We start from the raw sequence: 18,263 nt of genomic DNA on the forward strand, positions 1-18,263 counted from the left end.
AATGGTGGCAGCCTCGCATGAAAGCATTTTACGAAATACCCTTTAGTGTGTGTGTGTGTGTGTGTGTGTGTGTGTGTGTGTATCTATCTGTCTGTTTATCTATCTATCTGTCTATGTGTGTGTGTGTGTGTGTGTGTGTGTGTGTGTGTGTGTGTGTGTGCTCTATTGCAGGACGAATTTCCAAGTAGCATCACACAGGCAGGAGTTCTTATCGGTTTTTACAGGTGACTCATTGCTGGGCACATGACGTATTAATATGCATGAATTTGGGGGACGCTTGAAATATATATCTGGCTTCACGTGGCATTATCGTGGTGGTGATCATGAAATATTATTATAACCCGAAGTGGATTTATGGCTTGGCTGGCAAAACACGCATTACCTTCCCCGCAGAGAGTCCCAGTTGAGTCGTGCAGTCTCCCTTCAGGTTTCCTCATATATAACAAGGTCCAGTGCATGAAGCGGTCGCCATCAGTCATTGCCATCCATCACATGCTTCACTTCCTGTTGCTTCAGTGACCAAATGTGCATTGTTTTATTGTTAGCAGTGGAGCGATTTGAATTACTCAATACATGTGGACGCCAATTATATAAATTATCTTTCATTTAATAGGAGCAAGAAATTATTAACCATGATTTAGATTTAAGTAAAAGCAATACACATTCTTAACAAATGAACTGAGCAAGATAGTTAATCGTTTACTATTTATTGCTAGCAGTAAAACGATCCAGATTACTCGACACATGTGGACGCCAATTATTCTTTAACTTAACAGGACTGAGAAATTATTAACCACGTTCATTTACATTTAAGCCAAAAAGCAATAAACATTTTTAACAAGTCAATTGAGGGAGGTGGACACGCGTCATTGTTTGTGCTTGAGTAAATAGGACTAACCGTCATAACTTTACCGCGGGGAACTTCGTGAAGGTGTGTGGAGCAGAGAAGGGGACTGGAATGGGATGGGACGGATGCTTCATTGCCAGTGCGGGCGTCAATGATCGTAAGGAAGGAGTCAAACTATAAATTTCTCCCGCAAACTTTGGTGTATCGAGTATGCATGGACTCCCCCAGCCACTCGTGCACCTCACCTGTCTCGATGAGTGTAAAGAGAGGGGAGCTTATACTCTGCTGCACACTGCTATCTGATGCTCTTCACCTCCTCGCCATCTCGACATCTATAAAGTAATCTGTTTCGCCTGTTCCCCTTCTGGCTCTTCCTCCTCCTGCACGGTGGATGGTGCTGGTACTGCCTTACCTGCCTTGTTAATCTGGCGTTGTTGTATGTAACCCATCCGTTCCCTGCCTCGCTGCTCAGTGACGGCAGTGGTAGCAGTAGTATATGACGGTGATTGTGTCAGTGATATTGATGATAGTAAGAAAATATAATTTTTCTAATAATAACTTGTATTCTTTGTTTTTGTTGTTGTGATGGTGATAGTTGTTGTTATTTTGTTGATGTTGCTGTTGTTGTTGTTGTTGTTGCTGCTGCTGCTGCTGCTGCTGCTGCTGCTGCTGCTGCTGCTGTTGGTACTCAGTACTTGAAGACATATACAAAAATACAAACTTACATGCATACATACAGACATACATATATACATACAGTAAATAGTACACACATACATACACAAACTCGTATACTGTACACAGAAAGATAGACAAACAGCCGAGTGGTCAGACAGACAGACACATAGACACACACCGGCAGAGAAAGAAAATCGGGACAGGGGAAGAGTCAATGAAGTGAGGCTAATGACCTGAACAAATTTTTTACTTCCCCCTCTCCTGTTTGTTGGACTTCACTACACACACACACACACACACACACACACACACACACACACACACACACACACACACACACACACACACACACACACACACACACACACACACACACACACACACACTCACTCACTCACTCACTCACTCACTCACTTTTCTTTCCGCACGATTTCTAACCTTCAGAGTGTGTGCTTTTGATGACCTTGGTGGTGTGCGGGTCAGAGTGGCAAGAGGAACGTTGTTGGTAATGGTCGTCAGTACTGACCCGTAGAATGCATTTGTGCGGTACATTATGGCTCTCTACCTCTAGATATGAAATTTCATTGCAAATCATAATGTCAAGCACCAAATTCCTTATAATTATTAAGTAATCAGTCATCTCTGTCTCAAATTTTCGGTATTTATACATAAGGGGCTCAAGAAAGGATCGGCAAATTTTCACTCTGTATAAGAAAATAAGGAAAGCAGCAAAAAAAGCTATTAGGCCTACACGTGGCAGTCTCTGTGCGAAATCTACCTACCTACATCCACCTATCCTCCTCATCGTATACATTCATGGAGCATGAATTTTTAAGCAACTGCTACATGAATACTGCAGATCCACCAATTCAAATTCATCTCAGCATTAAAAATTACTTTGCTTCCTCCAAGTAATATTTTATACTGACACCTGCTCTATGCTCCTGTCAGTCTGCCGTCCTCTAAGTGCAGCCACGGTGCAGCGCAGAAGCAGAGACTACTGATCAGGATGCTATGAATCATCTAAGACCGATAGTAATGAAAGATTGATATAACATATTCTCTATTCTATTTGTTTACTTATTTATTTCCATATTTCCATATCTATTTATTTATTCATTTGTTTATATCTTCATATTTACGTATATATATATATATATATATATATATATATATATATATATATATATATATATATATATATATATATATATATATATATATATATATATATATATATATAGATAGATAGATAGATAGATAGATAGATAGATAGATATAATTTTTTTTTTTTTTTTTAGCTTTGTATAGAATTGGTCTATTTTCATGCTTGGGATATATCCATTTGCTGTCGGTCCAGTTAATTGAGCACGCTGCGATCGTGACTTCATAACCAAACAACTCGTGATTTTTTTTTTTTTTTTTTTTTAGTCCGGTGGGTGTAGTTACTGAGAGCATTTGAGCTTTTAGTGAAGCTCAAAGAAAAAAAAAGGAAGAGAGGAACAGCATTAGAAAAAAAAGAAAATTAAGTCAGCTTTTATTAAAATAGAGGTGACGTGAGGAGGTGGGGATCATCTTTACATAATCTCACGTGTGGCACCAAATATCCCACGACCACCACTGACCGGAACCTCGATAATAACACTATAAACCATGACCATCGTGCTCTTTGCCGCCCACTCGCCATCACTAACCATCCCTGTTGCACTAAAAACTAATACTACTATGCATTCTTATAGGAAATAGAGAACCATTACTACTATTACCACTACTACTGTCACCACCATTACCGTACACGCTACATCCATTACATTTTGCACGAAAAACGTGATATCACCATACATTCTCACACCGCTACTACCATCACTATCACCACTACCAACTGCACCTTGCTGACGGACGAGCCACGAGAGGCGTTCATTATTCAAGCTTTGCTCCTAAGACTCCATTCGTGGGTTGCGTTTTGGGACACTTAATGAGTTTTGCTGTTTCTAGGCGGAAAATCATATTCATTGCGAGAAGTTGTTTCTGAACGCATCCATGCAGAAGCCTCCGTGTGTGTGTGTGTGTGTGTGTGTGTAGGCGGAGTATCACCACTTTAGCTAACACTAATATACAAACTACTTGTAACTGCCACTAACACTTCCACTCTCAACAATACCACAGTCTGTATTTATCTGTTGCTATTATTTGCATTTTTATACGAATTTATGGAGAGCTTTTTCTGCAGATACCTTCCTTGGAAGTGTAATCTATAAATTTGTTCAGAGGAGGAGAGACACTGGAGCTTCATGATCTCCTTTAGTTTTGCTTGGAGTGTCTGTGGTGCATCCTAAAGGCCCATTCATTTCTTGCACAAATAAACGTTAAAGTCTGATACAGCCTATGAAAACTGCTTCAACAGATCCACAATAATTCAGAGACATTGTACTATACTTAACCTTTAATAACATCTGCTTATCTTTCACCATCAAACGAAATGGAGAAATCATATGTTTTCGGGAAGAGAATATCGTTTGGTGCCCTCCCGTTGCGTTTCGTCATGTGTCGCGCAACCCTACATGGTCCGGTAGGGTTGGCAGGCCTGGTGTTTCGTCAGGTTGGAGCGGCACAGTGAGCGTTGCGAAATTTGTGATGTGCTGCCGATAACAAGGAGAGGCATGCGAGGGTACGGTGCTGGGCTGTCATACCTAAAAAGTAATGCCATTATATGTAGTGGCGTCATATTGTTTCAAACGCAATTTTTTATTGTGGTGGTAGTGGTGGTAGGAGGACGAGAAGAGAGAGGATGGCAATGGAGTGTAATAAAAAATCAAATGGACTCTTACATATATAATCTCAACATTTTATAAGTCAATCTGGTCTCGTTATAATGAATTAATTGTAGAAAAACTGTCAATCTGCCCTGCCTCCATCCTTCCCTTCCTGTCTTCCTGCTTCTCATCCCTTTCTTTCTATTTCTTCCTTCTCTCCCCTGTTCTTCCTACATGCCTCCCTGTTACTTTCCTGTTTCTTTCCATATGCTTCTCCCTCCCTCGCTCCCTTCTTCCCTCTCACTTCTGTTTATCCCTCTTTCTTGTTCATTCGTTCTCTCCTTTCCCTCTTACCAATCTTTCTCCATTCCTTCGTTCCTCCTGCACCTCATCCTGCATGCGTCCCTCCTGCTATCCTCCCTTCCTCTTTCTGTCTCCACATCCATTCCTGTCTCCCTCTTTCTCCCCCACCCTTGGCCAGTCCTCGTGTCATTATCAGAGTGTTGAGAAGTGCCAGCCCACAGAAAGATTACCCGCCATGTCGATATTTCAAGGGCCAGCGAGGACTAATGTGATGGGGTTTCATTTGAAGTGCATATTAGGAACGAGAGCCAAAGGATGATTATTAGGGAGGTGGCCTGAAATTATTGCCATTACCGTCACTTGGCATTCCGTTACGCCACTTGTTTTTTTTTTTTTTTAACTCATTCACGTACAGGATGAGATGTTATCTTGATTTTTTTTCTTCTTTTGAGAGAGAGAGAGAGAGAGAAGTTTAAATGTTAAGCCTTTTTTACATTTCTTTTTGTTCTTGTTCTTCTTTTGCTCTTTATCACCACTGAATGCATATTATTTCTTCTAAATTCTCTCTCTCTCTCTCTCTCTCTCTCTCTCTCTCTCTCTCTCTCTCTCTCTCTCTCTCTCTCTCTCTCTCTCTCTCTCTCTCTCTCTCTCTCATCGCATCTTGATATTTAGAACAACTAAAGAATATTCCACATCTTCATTTCCTTATCTTTACATGTGTTTTACTTCACAAAGACCTGTAATTTATGTGTCAGTAATCTTGTTATACATTTGAAAAGGAAAGAATTTACCCGAAAATCTTAGAGGAGTGAAGAGTGATGTATCATGTGTGTTTTCATTCTTTAAAGCGCAAGTCAAGAAGGATAACAGTGTAACACCTGTTGAGTGATGATAGTTGAAAAGTTGTCCATACAAATAAGGAGCAACAACAACAACAACAACAACAACAACGCTCCGTTTTGCTATCAGATATTATCGACTTCATAGTTTTCTTATATAATTTTTAAGCGCCCATTTTTCGTGTTGTGGAAGGAAAGTATAGTCTTTACTTACGGGACCATAAGTGTTAGATTACGCAACGCTTTACTTTCTTACTCACTTTTTTTTTTTTTTTTTTGTGCTGTTATGTCGGCCTTCACTTACCAGACTAGGGAAGGTTTCCCCTTTCCACGCGAGATTACAAGGTGAAGTGTGACAGACTTCCGAGAATTAGTGAGCCGCTGTGTTCCCTTCTAGTAGCTGATGACTCGCTCGCAGGGTAGTTTTTATGAGTATTGATGATGAAGTGATTGCACCGACGATAAGCGAGGAAGGATCTTTTTTTTTTTTTGTCTTTCCTTTATATTTGTATATATATTAGTTCCAGTGTTGATTAATGTCTTCGGGGCTTTGTTGTCAGGTGGTGGTGCGTCTTTCTGGAGGATCGGTGGAGGCTAGTGGAGACTGATAGAGATACTAGCGATGGTCTGTGACTCGCGAGGGAAGGTAATTAAATAGAAAACCGATTATGCTGAGCAAGCCGGATCGCTCTTTTTGTATTTTTAAACAACGAGAACAATATGTAAACAGTTACGAGGGAAAAGTTTTAACGATGATAATTAGTCAAACTACTTGAAAATGAAAGATGAATATATTTTGTTCCGCGGTATCTTTTCTGTGCATCAAGCCGCGGCGAGGGGGCACGGTGTAATCAAAGCGATATGACCCTCCACGTGTGTGAAAGGGAGGCGATCTTGTGTGGGGCCTGGAGCAGCCACCACATCAATATCTGTTATTGGCACCGGGCTCCTTAATTCACCAGTGTGCGCGTCTGGTTGATTATTACTGTTTTCTACCACTCGCCCGGCCGTGCTCCCCAGACCAGAGTTATCCGGAGCAGGTATTACTGCGGTACGTGTCTGCGCGAGAGGTGCTTGACAGCGGTACGTGCGTGAGCCCTGCGATACCCGCCCAGCCTCTCTTTCCACAAAGCCGTACAATGGAGGCCACGCCAAATGGGCAACATGTAGGCAAATGTAATCCACTCCAGGATGTGTGGAAACCGGTAGAGGTGGGGGGAAGTTTCACTTTTCTTTTGGCCATCACCAGTTACTGCACCGCTGCCTCTCTTTAGGTCTTGTGAGTGAAAAAAGATGAGTAATTATTTTATTCTGCCTCTCTCTCCTCTCTGTCTCTCACTTTCTTCATAGTTGTTCAACTTTGTGTTTTGTTTTCCTGTGCTATTTATGGCAGGTATTGACTAATAACTTTTCCTTTTTCTATTGCTTTGTAGGTGGTGATTTCGCAAGGTGATAAACCGTCTTTCATGAAGTTTTGCAATTCAGCAGTTTCCATCCCTGATAGATTCCCACCCTTCACTGGAAGAATGCTTAGTACTCGTAGTGTTGAGGATGCTTTTAGTTTCTATTTTTTTTTCTTTTTACTTGAATGACGTGACTCTCTCTCTCTCTCTCTCTCTCTCTCTCTCTCTCTCTCTGAAATTAAGTGCTTTCAATGAAACTCTTTGTTAGTTAATACGTCTGATCAATGGTTAGCTTTTCATTTATCTCTACAGTTCATTTTGTCCTTGGCCCATGTGAATGTCTAGACTGGCAAGTGGCAGATTCAACGCTCATTTTACAGAAGGAAGGTCTTTTTTTCAGCCGATAGCTTTTATCACTTGATTGGTGAATTTATTCCGGTCATCCACCACTCGTCTCGCACGTGTCCTGGTCACAGTCCTATGCAGGGTACAGTGCCCTAGCAACTGTGATTCTGTATATTTATGTATGCACTTATCAAATCATGTCATTATATTATATTCTTGTAGTATCATTCCATCTTATTTCATTCATCTGTTTCCAGGGAGAGATTTCAAACATTTTCCTCTCTTTTTCCTTCCAAACCTCCATGCCTCCCACTCCCTTTCTGCCGCGAAAAGATCAAATGTATCCAAGCCGTTGACATGAACAGATAGTGCTGGTTTTCTTGAATTACTCTGAAGTACTATTGACCCGCGACGGACCTGTGGGAGCTACACACCTGAGACGGCCTCCCTTTCTCTCTCGTTTCCTTCCTTCCTTCCTTCTTTCTTTCAACCCTTCCATCTCCGTACGTTCCTTCTGTCCACTTCTTTGTCCATCTGTCCTCTCCTCCTCTCAGACGCACCTCTCCGCCCTCCTTCACGCACTCGTCCTCCCCACTCACCCCACTTAATCCCTCCGCCTGTGTATACCCTCGCCGTACCCTCGCTCTCCCCTGCTCTCCTCCGTGCCTAAGGGCTTGCTAGTGCGTAGTCTGATACTATCCTGATTCTCCCGACAAATGGAGCGGCTGATGTTATAGTACAAGGTCGTCTCCTTGTCTCTTGGTACACTGGTAGGTGGCCGGGGGGTTTGTTTTGTTTATTTCGTTGTGATGTTTGGTTCTGTCATCATCGGTACCATTGTTGTTGTTGTTGTTGTTGTTGTTGTTGTTGTTGTTGTTGTTCTTCTTCTTCTTCTTGTTCTTGTTGTTGTTGTCGTTCTTGTTGTTGTTGTCGTCATCATCTTTATTATAATCGTCGTTGTCGTCATTATCATCCTCATTTTTGTCATCGTTGTCATCATCATCATCATCATCATCATCATCATCATCATCATCATCATCATCATCACCTGCTCTCCACCTCTTTATTGTCTATTTGTCGTGCCTTTTATCATTTTTTACTTGCTATTCTATTGTTCCAATCTTCCAAATATTATATGTTCTCTACATGACGTCTATCCATATCAATATCTCGTCAGCTTTAATCTGCTCCCTGTTTCATAACGTTCCTTTCCTATCTCTTCCTAATGACAGGTCAAGAAAAACCAGTAAACTGTGTGATTTCATTTATTAAGAACGTGTATGGGGTTTTTGTTGTTTGTAATGCAGAAGGTGCGATGTATTCCCTCTCGCAGTGCAGTCGTGGGTAGAGAATAACTTAACTCCGCAAACTTTAACGTGTTTTGCGTCTTCCCTCTATCTTAAGTCCTCTCATCTACTAAAAATCTATCAACAGTCAGGTCACGTAAGGAGACTCAACAGATCAGAGGACTTTTAAAGGGGAAAGGATATTGGAAGAGAGTGTGGCACGTTAGTAGACTTCTGACTATTCGTACCGACAGTAACTATACGTACGAGTACATGTGTCGTCCACTTCACATGCGTCCTGCTCAGCGTTGTTCCTCGCAGTGGTAATGAAAAGCGTACTGGGAAGTGGACGGCCCTCGGCTGGCGTGCAAGTATGGCATGGGTTACGAGTGCGTCCGTGTGTGTGTCATATAATTCGCCCATCGTGTAATTGCGCCGCGCTCTCTTGCACAATACCACAAGGCCATAAGGAACTAAAGAAGAAGAAGAAAAAAATCTATTTACTTTTCCTATATTCCATTTTCGAACCGAGCACTTGTTCCGCTCCAGCCATTATGAAACAGCGAGCGTCATTTGCGACAACAAGAGTTTTACGCCAGCATTTGATTACGAGAATTATGTACGTGGTGAGTGCAATTGTTGTCGGTAGCTGTTCTTTGTGCATCTGGCAACCCCGGCAAGGCTGTGAGGGAAGGAGAGGGAGAGAGGATGGGAGGACGAGGGAGACTGGGTATGGTAAGGATAGAGGAGGAGAAGGGTGAGGAGGGAGAGGTCACACAGCCAGGTGTTCAGCAGGTGTGTCTGGTTCATGTTAATTAATTACCTGTGGTGTTGAGTGTATTAATCCATCCAGTGAAAAAATGGTCTCATTTTTCGGTATAGGTTCTAAACAAGTGATCGTTGTTATCAGTACTTTTCTGTTTTTATTTATTTATTTATTTATTTCTCTGTTTATTTATCCCCACTTAAATTTGTCTATCTACGAGTATATATCTATCTGTTTATCGATCTACTTATCTATCTATCTATCTTTGTTTGTCTCTGTCTCTCTGTCTGTCTGTCTGTCTGGTAATTTATTTATTAACTTATAATTTATTCTGTGTGCGTCATCGGTTCCGTGTGTCATTTATTGTGTGTGTGTGTGTGTGTGTGTGTGTGTGTGTGTGCCGAATATAGCAGTTGTCAGTGTTAATAACAGGCAGTGTCATGCCAATGTTTCCAGTGGTCATGCATGTACTGAACGCCGCCATCACGCGTATTTGCATGGCAGTGGAATAATTTAGTAAGTGGAATAATAAGTAAAATAAATAAATTCGTACAGGAAACAATTCGTAAAACAGTACAGTATTTGTAAAACAAGATGAGATCCTCATCCAGCGGTGGTGTTTGTGTGCGGCGCCACAAACTCTTATGTAATTGGGATGACTGGGATGAATTAAGGGCGGGTACCTCGAGGAATCTTGCTCTGGTGGTAAGGTCTAAACATGTCCTGAGGTGCGTTGCTCTCCTCGGTGTCATGACGCAGAGGGAGGCAGCGGTGGGATCAAGACCGTGTGGAGTTTAGCCGTGACGTTTACCTCATTGTCCTTGACCTTTGCATCTGTGATGTGTTTATCTGAAGATTCCTGGCTAGTGTATCTCCGCTGCCCGAGTTTCTTCCCTTGCATGTCACATTGTGTAGGTATTCATCGACCATGTGTTTACTGATCACCCACATGTCTGAATGTCTATATTTGTATTTATCTAAGGAAACAGATGAACAAGTAGGCAAATATATAGATAGATGAGTAGAGATAAAAAAATAAATAAAGTACTTATCATTATCGTCCCTATCAACTTTTACAACTGTACAGATGTCTCACTTAACCTTTTCCCCGATTTTTGGCACTGTGCCAGCTTTGCCAGCACACACAACACGCTCATCTTTCATTCTCCCGCCTGGTCTCTCTGTGGTCTACTAACATATCATTATTTTCTCTGCTCATGTATTCAGCAGACACTGCAGTCCCAAGTTGTTGTGGTGATGATGATAGAACTGCCACGTCAGAAATAGCATTGTACTCATCATAAATGGATGCAGGAGCCGTGAAGCATTACTCTCTTCTCTGGGAAAAGAAAATATGAAATGCAGCTTTTCTGCCACGTTGTATAACGTATATGATAGATTCTTGTGTGTTTCTATTGTTTCATGCTATCAAAGGGCATATTTATTCCTCCGTTACCGACAACGAAATCTGTGCAGGATTACCTTGATCAGTAGCTAAAATGTTGAGGATCTCAGCAGGTAGTAAAAGTATACGTAATTTAATCAGGAAACTCTAAATGAGATGCTGAGATGCTCGCGGCGAGGTGGTTCCATCCCGGAGCATTGTCCTGCCGCTCCTCAGGGATTCAAGGAAATGTTGAAGTCGTCAGGTCATGAAACTTGTGCTGCATGAGGTAGACCTGCAGGTACACTTTGTAGGCATTCGTCTGTGTGATGAATTCTTCTGTGGCGGTCCGTGAGTCCACCAGGCAGATGAGGAACACCGAATGCTAATGTATTTAAAGCAAGTTTGAACACTTGGATTATCTAAGGGCGCTGCAACTTAGCGTAATATTACCTTTTAAAAACGTTAATCTAATTCTACGAGTTATAATTGGGGCGGTTTTAAAATTGACAAAAAGTATGCAGTTGATTATGTAAAGTTTGATTAATTGCATACTGGCAGTCCCGAGAGTCCTCGTTACGCTGAGGACTGTCTCGGCCCGGTCGCCCCACGCTGCTCAGCCCAGCCCTGCCCTCCTCAGCCCGCCCTCCGCCACCACCCATTATTCATAGTGACTTTTACATCTCCCTTTCTTCCTTCTAATCTCACAAGAGTCTGCAGCAGATATTTTTCTCCCTTTTTTTCTAATACTGGTTTGTACATTATTTATGTGTTTGTTCTTCCCACAGTCTCTCACTCTTTGACGCACTACTGAAAAATTATTATTGGTGTTCATCTCTACCAGCTACTATTTATTTTAACCTTTTCCTTAAGCTGTACTTGCTGAAACTATATTTTTTCTGTGCCTATGACGTCTGTTTTCCTGTCACAAGGGTCAGTGTAGTAAGAAAAACATCCAGCTAGTGAAGGAAAATAGTAATATATATTACTTTCATCGTTACTTCCAACAAACAGACGCCGTTCCGTAACGAGTGTGAGGAATCCTAAAGCTAAACTGATTTGCTGGTATTGCACTTCCTTCAGACCTTCTTTGTTGAGAGAGAGAGAGAGAGAGAGAGAGAGAGAGAGAGAGAGAGAGAGAGAGAGAGAGAGAGAGAGAGAGAGAGAGTATAATTTTAATTCAAACTTAGGTAATGACACTGCTGAATAGGAAGAAGCCACCTCAGTAGTGATGGCACAAACCCTCGGTCAGAGCCAAGCCAGCTAGTGTTGCTGCTGTCATCGTGTTGCGTTGTGGTCAAGGTGGGGAAAGCAAAGACGTAAACCTTTTGCCTGATAACTTGCTTTCACTTACTTTCTCTCGATATTTTTGTTTGATGCATGAATTGTTTGAATAATAATCTTTTAAAATCATATAAATCATATATATATTTAAAATAATCTTTTTAAAATATGAGGTCGGTGATAAAATGTACCAAATATTAAAGTTTTCAATACACTAAAGTAAGTATTCACTAAGCTCTTCGTTCAATGTATCAATATTTTTCTTGCAAATAATATTAATATTAAACAATACCTCAATCCTGATATCATTATATACTACCGAGACACACGCACGTACCCTAGAGACACGCGCACACAGGCATGGCTCCCGCCAGAGCAACGAAAGCGCACTCATACCAAAGTCACAAAGTAATAATTGAGGTTCTCGTGGCCATAAAAGATAATGTTCACTGAAAATAGTTCATAATTCCCCTGCAGTTCGATAATGCCTCGTGTAAAAGTGGTGTGTGTATTGTGACGGCGTGCTGATTTGTTCCCGTAGGATTAACACGTGGCGGGGAACACTGCACGTCCCTTACTCGTGTAGGTGTGGCCAAATGACAAACAGGTTTTCATTGTGTAACGAAGTAATGAAAACGCTAGTTTATTTCTTACCTAAAATATTATACGTAGGTTATTTTCACATCACGTACATTAAGATGATATGTATCCGTAACCTGATGAACAGTGGGATTACCAAGGCTGCGTGTTGGCATAATACCAGTCCATTACTTGCTGCTCTACTGATGTTCTATTCTCATTGCTGGAGGTATCTAGAAACTTACTCTAGTGGCTGTATGTGCGCTGACGTACTGTACACGGCAGGATGAACTGAGTCAGGATGGCGAGTTACGTGGCTTGATTCAATCCCAGTCTTAACTACTGGAGAGGTCTTGTACTGGAATCTTATAAGCTGATGCTAAAAAAGCACGGCACTTCATCGATTGTGTCACCATGCCGGGAAGGCGACAGTAACGTGCAGCATTATTCTTGATGCGATGTGCACGATTGTATATATGATGGCGTCCGTTAATGAAATATTGAGTCTTAGGTAAAGAAAAATTATTTTGATTTAATTGTATTTGCTGAAAGTATTGCTTGAATTCATACATTTTGTGGAGGTGTGTATCAAGGTGCATATTGAGAGGGAAAAATACATCTGTTTAAAGAGTTAAAGAACGTGTAAAACTTGCTCCTAAAACAACAAAGGACCAGATCACCAACTGCCTGCAACAGTCAAGAGTGTGAGAGTTGTGCCGCAGCAGGAATATCCTTGAGGCACGAGAGATAAGGATGGACTGAAAGAGTAAAGGATTTATGTAACAGTTCTATCGTATAATGTAAATCATACAAGTTAACTGATTCCTCAATGTAATTTACGTTAAGGTATATGTATTTCTTAAATTTCAACAAAAGCTGACCAGTGAAGTCTGGAAAAAAGAAAAGAAAAGAAAATCCGAATGAAACTAATAAGTATAATAATCATTATGTTTGGTCGCTGTGCACGGCGTGTTGAGCGTGATGAGCTACAGTACTATTCTATGTATTTATCTCTATTCAACCAGAAGTGTGGAATTCGTACAGCTGTGTTGGCTTTGGGATATTAATGCAACTGTTCCGAATGTAAAATGTACTTTATTGTAAAAACACAAAGCAGAAGCACTCATTATGTATCTCTTTGTATTGCAGGCAGCATGCACATAGTATGGCTGTCTGGTATGCATCATGGTCGCGCTGCTGCTGAAATGTGTATACAAATTACAAGTTCAGTGACAAACTTTAATAGCAAGAAGAACCACACTCGTCAGCTGCCATTTCATATTTAGCGCCACATGTTCCTTGCTTGTTCATTTGATAAGGAAAAAAAGCCTATTTGTGCATCGCAACATTTTGTATCTATTGATTCAAATTACATGTTAGGTTAACACATCACTCACTGAATGCCTCTCTAACAGCCCACACATACCTGCTTGCCTTGCCACGGGCACCAAGATAAGGTCACCGAGCCCGCCTGTCACGGCACCCGGCGCTCCTGTTACTCTTGTCTCGTTTGCCTGTTTGACATTCAGCTCGAGAAAGTGTATCATTTACTTCTTTGGCAAGATTAGCAGCATATTAAAGTAGTATGGAAAATATATCAACAGTCAACTGCTTGTGTGTGTGTGTGTGTGTGTGTGTGTGTGTGTGTGTGTGTGTGGATGGGAAAGTGGATGAGTGCATGGTGGGATCGGATGTGTAGAGAAGACTTCCTTCCTGCCTCCCCGCCTCCTACCTGGTCCTGCCCCTCGTAGTCCTGGGCAAGAGTGACCAGCAGCAGCCCGCCTCGACTACTCCTCACTGAGGTTTGATTGTTATGTGTTGAGGGAGGGAGAGGGAACGCTGTTTTTGTTTCCGGTACAGAAAGTTGGGATTTGGTTTTGTATTGTGTATTCAGTGCGTTGTGCGGGTGAGGTGGGCCTCATGGGCTGGTTCTTGTGGGCGGCGAGGCTTTGATCGGGCTGCCGCAAAACACACTCACCCTCGAGGCTGATGTCTGTACTTCAGTGGAAACAATGCCCGGAGCAGGAAGCTACAGACACGTCCCTGCGAAAACATGATTCCTTGCTTGTTTACTGTGACCAGTCATCCTCAAAGGCTGTAATGCGCACTCTGCCACTGTTTCAGGAATCCGCGAATCGCCAGATAAACCGAATATGACGTACACTTTCATTCATTCCCTTAAAAATACAACAGAAACGAAAGGAGCACTGCAGCATTTAATGGTTACCCTTTACCAAAGAAGAAATAGAGTTTCGAATCTTCTAAATAATCAGGCAGCACATACTCGTATTTATGTGTGTGTGTGTGTGTGTGTGTGTGTGTGTGTGTGTGTGTGTGTGTGTGTGTGTGTGTGCGTGCGTGCGTGCGTGCGTGTTTGTTAACATTTTCTATAAAAAAAAAAAAAAAAACTATGAAAGGCATGTGTAGGCGGCAATATTTTATGTGCTAAATAGAATAAATAAATATAAATGTGTCATCTCCGAAGCTGACTTGAGAGTGCGCCGCTGTGCAGGCCGCCGCAGCGTTTCGTGAGAGGGGGACGCTTGAATGAAGCAGGGAAGATGATCCAGCAGCGTACGAGTGTTGAGAGTCTGAAGTATCTTTTGGAAGGAGAAACTGAAGCCCACGTGATCTCATAAGCCCACTTCTATGCTCTCTTAAGGCTTACCTTTTGTGCACTGGTTAAGGAGTCAAGGCTTACCGAGTGGATAAAAAGGGGAAGAAAGAAAGTCTCTGGTGGAAGAAGAGACTATACTAGAAACAGCACCGTAATGGACAGAATAACTAGTCTTCTACAATGCCAGACTAGGAGCTGCTACTACTACTATTACAACTACAACTGTTAATGCTACCACCACCACCACCACAACTACTACTACTACTGCTACTGCTACTACTACTGCTACTACTATACGCTTGAAATTACTCTTGGATTGAAGTATTTTTCAGGGAAGTAAGAGTGTGTAGTGTATGAATTTTGTAACGTGTGCCGTCATGCGCTTCTCTCTGCCAGGCGCCAGGACCCCCTAGCCTCCCGAGCCTCACGCCTGGCAAGCCTCCACCACCCTCACCCAGGCTGCTGCTGCCTTACTGCTTCCTGCTGCACGGCGGTATTTGACTTAATTCTTATTTCTTCTTGGATTCTATTAAAAGAGTGCACTATTGTATTGTTATTATTGATACTATTGCTCTTACTGGTGCTGCTGCTGCTACTACTACTACTACTAGTACTACTACTACTACTACTAATAATAATAATAATAATAATAATATTGCTATTGTTACCATCATTATAATCAATATTTCGTGCATTATACTTCAAGTGGTGTCGAAGAAAACACTACTAGGAGTTATTAAGGCACAGTGATTATCCGGCAATTGAATTTGCTCCTATTGCCAAGAAAAGTGAGTGAATGAAAGATGTGAGAGGAAAAGAAGAAACCTACAATAACTTCATAAATCACACACACACACACACACACACACACACACACACACACACACACACACACACACACACACACACACACACACACACACTGCAGTACTCTACCTATGCACAAATGATGGATGGTTCGGTTAGCTTAACATATTCGGTTAAGCCGTGGCGGAGAGTTGTTCGAGGAACGGGACTGGCCGGGCAGTCACTCGCTAAGGATCGTGTTGATATTAATAGGATCCTTATCAGTCACGCAGCAACTCACTGAAGGATGATAAGTATCTACCTGGTGACAAGTGAATGGCTTATAGATGAAGATTGTCTGATTGTCCTCTTGTTCGTTACGCAGCTTCTGTTAAAGTGTAGTGTGAAGTGTTCTGGTTTCTATACTAGGAGTTTCATGGAATCAATTAATAGTTCTAAGGAAGTGGGGAGAATCAGAAAACGGAACATATCTATTATCAAGTACATATTGTAAGTATTCGACTTAAAACTCTCTCCACACACACACACATACACACACACACACACACACACACACAGCGCAAGGTATACATATAACAAAAAAGGAAAATAAAAGACCATAATACTTTTTATATCAAAATTTTACTGAATCTGGGAAAAAAAGAAAAACAAAAAAACTTGCAAACAGATGCGGTTCGGCTGAAAAGGACCAAAATAACAGAGTTTTGGTTCACAAGTTCCTTTTGCAGCAAACGCCAGGCGCATGTTTTTTTGGAGAAGCAAAGCGGAATAAAAATAGTGAAAGAAAGTACGAGTAGTTTTTGCAGCTTTGTACTAAAGGGGATGACGCTGGACAGGCCCACTCTAAGTGTAAGGACAGAGTGAGGGAGAGGAAGGGAATAGAGAGGAGAGGGAAGAGTGAAGAGAGTGAGCGAGTAGAGAGAGAGAGAGACAGAGAGAGAGAGAGAGAGAGAGAGAGAGAGAGAGAGAGAGAGAGAGAGAGAGAGAGAGAGAGAGAGAGAGAGAGAGAGGACAAAGTGAGTAGAAAGAAGAAAGCTATTAGGGAGGAGGGAAAGTGAATAGAGAGGATAGAGTGGGGAGGGAGAGAGAGAGAGAGAGAGAGAGAGAGAGAGAGAGAGAGAGAGAGAGAGAGAGAGAGAGAGAGAGAGAGAGAGAGGATTGACTACTTACTATGAAATTTCAAAGACAGACAGGTTTTTTCGTCTTCAATAGAGTATAGTGGCAGAAAGGATGAGAAGAGTAAGAAGAAGCCTGTTTTAAAGTTCACAAGTTAAGTACATGAAAGGGAGGCGTTGCGGTGGCATCATGATCCAAGTAAGTGCGGCTTTGTTGTGTGCAGAGAGGCGGCAGAGACCATTACGTAAAGGTGACTGTCGGTTTACTCGATATATAGAGACTTCCAGGCATCAGAAACAGAAATCGTGTAAAAAAATACATCAAAACTAATGGGAAATTGGACGTTAGGGGATGTGATCTTTTATATTGCAGTTTCGTCCTTAAATCAGTTTACATATATGTTAAGTGAATAATATTAATCCTTACAGCTAATGCTCTAAACAGGTTATCAAGAGGTTTTGTCTTCTCCACTGATGTTTAACTTAACTGTTTCACTCTTCGAATGGTTTAGTGGATGTTGGTTCGAAAATTTATTTTTTTATTTATTTATTTATTTTTTTTTTTTTATTCACGAACACCATTGCCGCTTGTTTGACCAAGTCGTGGGAGTGTGGCGGAGGCCAGCCCCTGTACACGCAACTGCTTCAAGGGAAAGAACCACAAAGTGAAAAGAAATGTTTCGCCTGCTCCTATTCTGTTAATTAGGCTCATCATCATTCACGGGACGCGCATGGGACTTGTGGAATTGCGTCTACTAAAAACTTTTCCTCGGCATTTGTTCCTGATGTGTTTATTGCATCTGTCCGCATTTGCACACCTTTCACGAGTCTTCTTTCCTGTACTAACCATTATTTTCCTTTATATTGGGTAAATGGCAAAGAAAAAAAAACGCTCCATAATACCAAAAAAAAAAAAAAAGAGAAAAAAGTAGAAAATTCGATAACAATATCATAAGTAAACCATTCATCACGAGTCCTGTTTCCTGTATTAAACACTTATATCTTGAACAGTAACATCAGCCGCTGGCTTTCATTACTAAACGGTGCACCACTGACTAAATCGTATGTATGGAATAAAAAAAAGTGCCAAAACTTGGGGGTCTTGGGTCGCGATGGTTTCTTGTCGATTCTGATTCAATGCTGCTATTGAACACCTGGACACAGAATGGCCTGCAGATGGCTGTCCGTCTGTCCTCGGTCCTCGGTGGGTAAGGACACGAATGCTTGCAAATTCGCGCGCCATTTGTTCCTTATTGA

The 18,263-nt window shown here is 41.6% G+C and overlaps 1 long non-coding RNA gene across 1 annotated transcript in view; it reads left to right on the top strand.

Annotated features, from left to right (window-relative positions):
• Window positions 1-18,263, top strand: part of LOC135104267 (uncharacterized) — a 149,053-nt gene that overhangs the window by 16,902 nt on the left and 113,888 nt on the right. The window contains exon 2 of the long non-coding RNA XR_010270357.1: window positions 15,481-15,577. This is a non-coding gene — a long non-coding RNA (uncharacterized LOC135104267). The remainder of the gene's footprint in view (window positions 1-15,480; window positions 15,578-18,263) is intronic.

This window comes from Scylla paramamosain, chromosome 1 (genome assembly GCF_035594125.1).
Source record: "Scylla paramamosain isolate STU-SP2022 chromosome 1, ASM3559412v1, whole genome shotgun sequence".
NCBI classification, from domain to species: domain Eukaryota; kingdom Metazoa; phylum Arthropoda; class Malacostraca; order Decapoda; family Portunidae; genus Scylla; species Scylla paramamosain.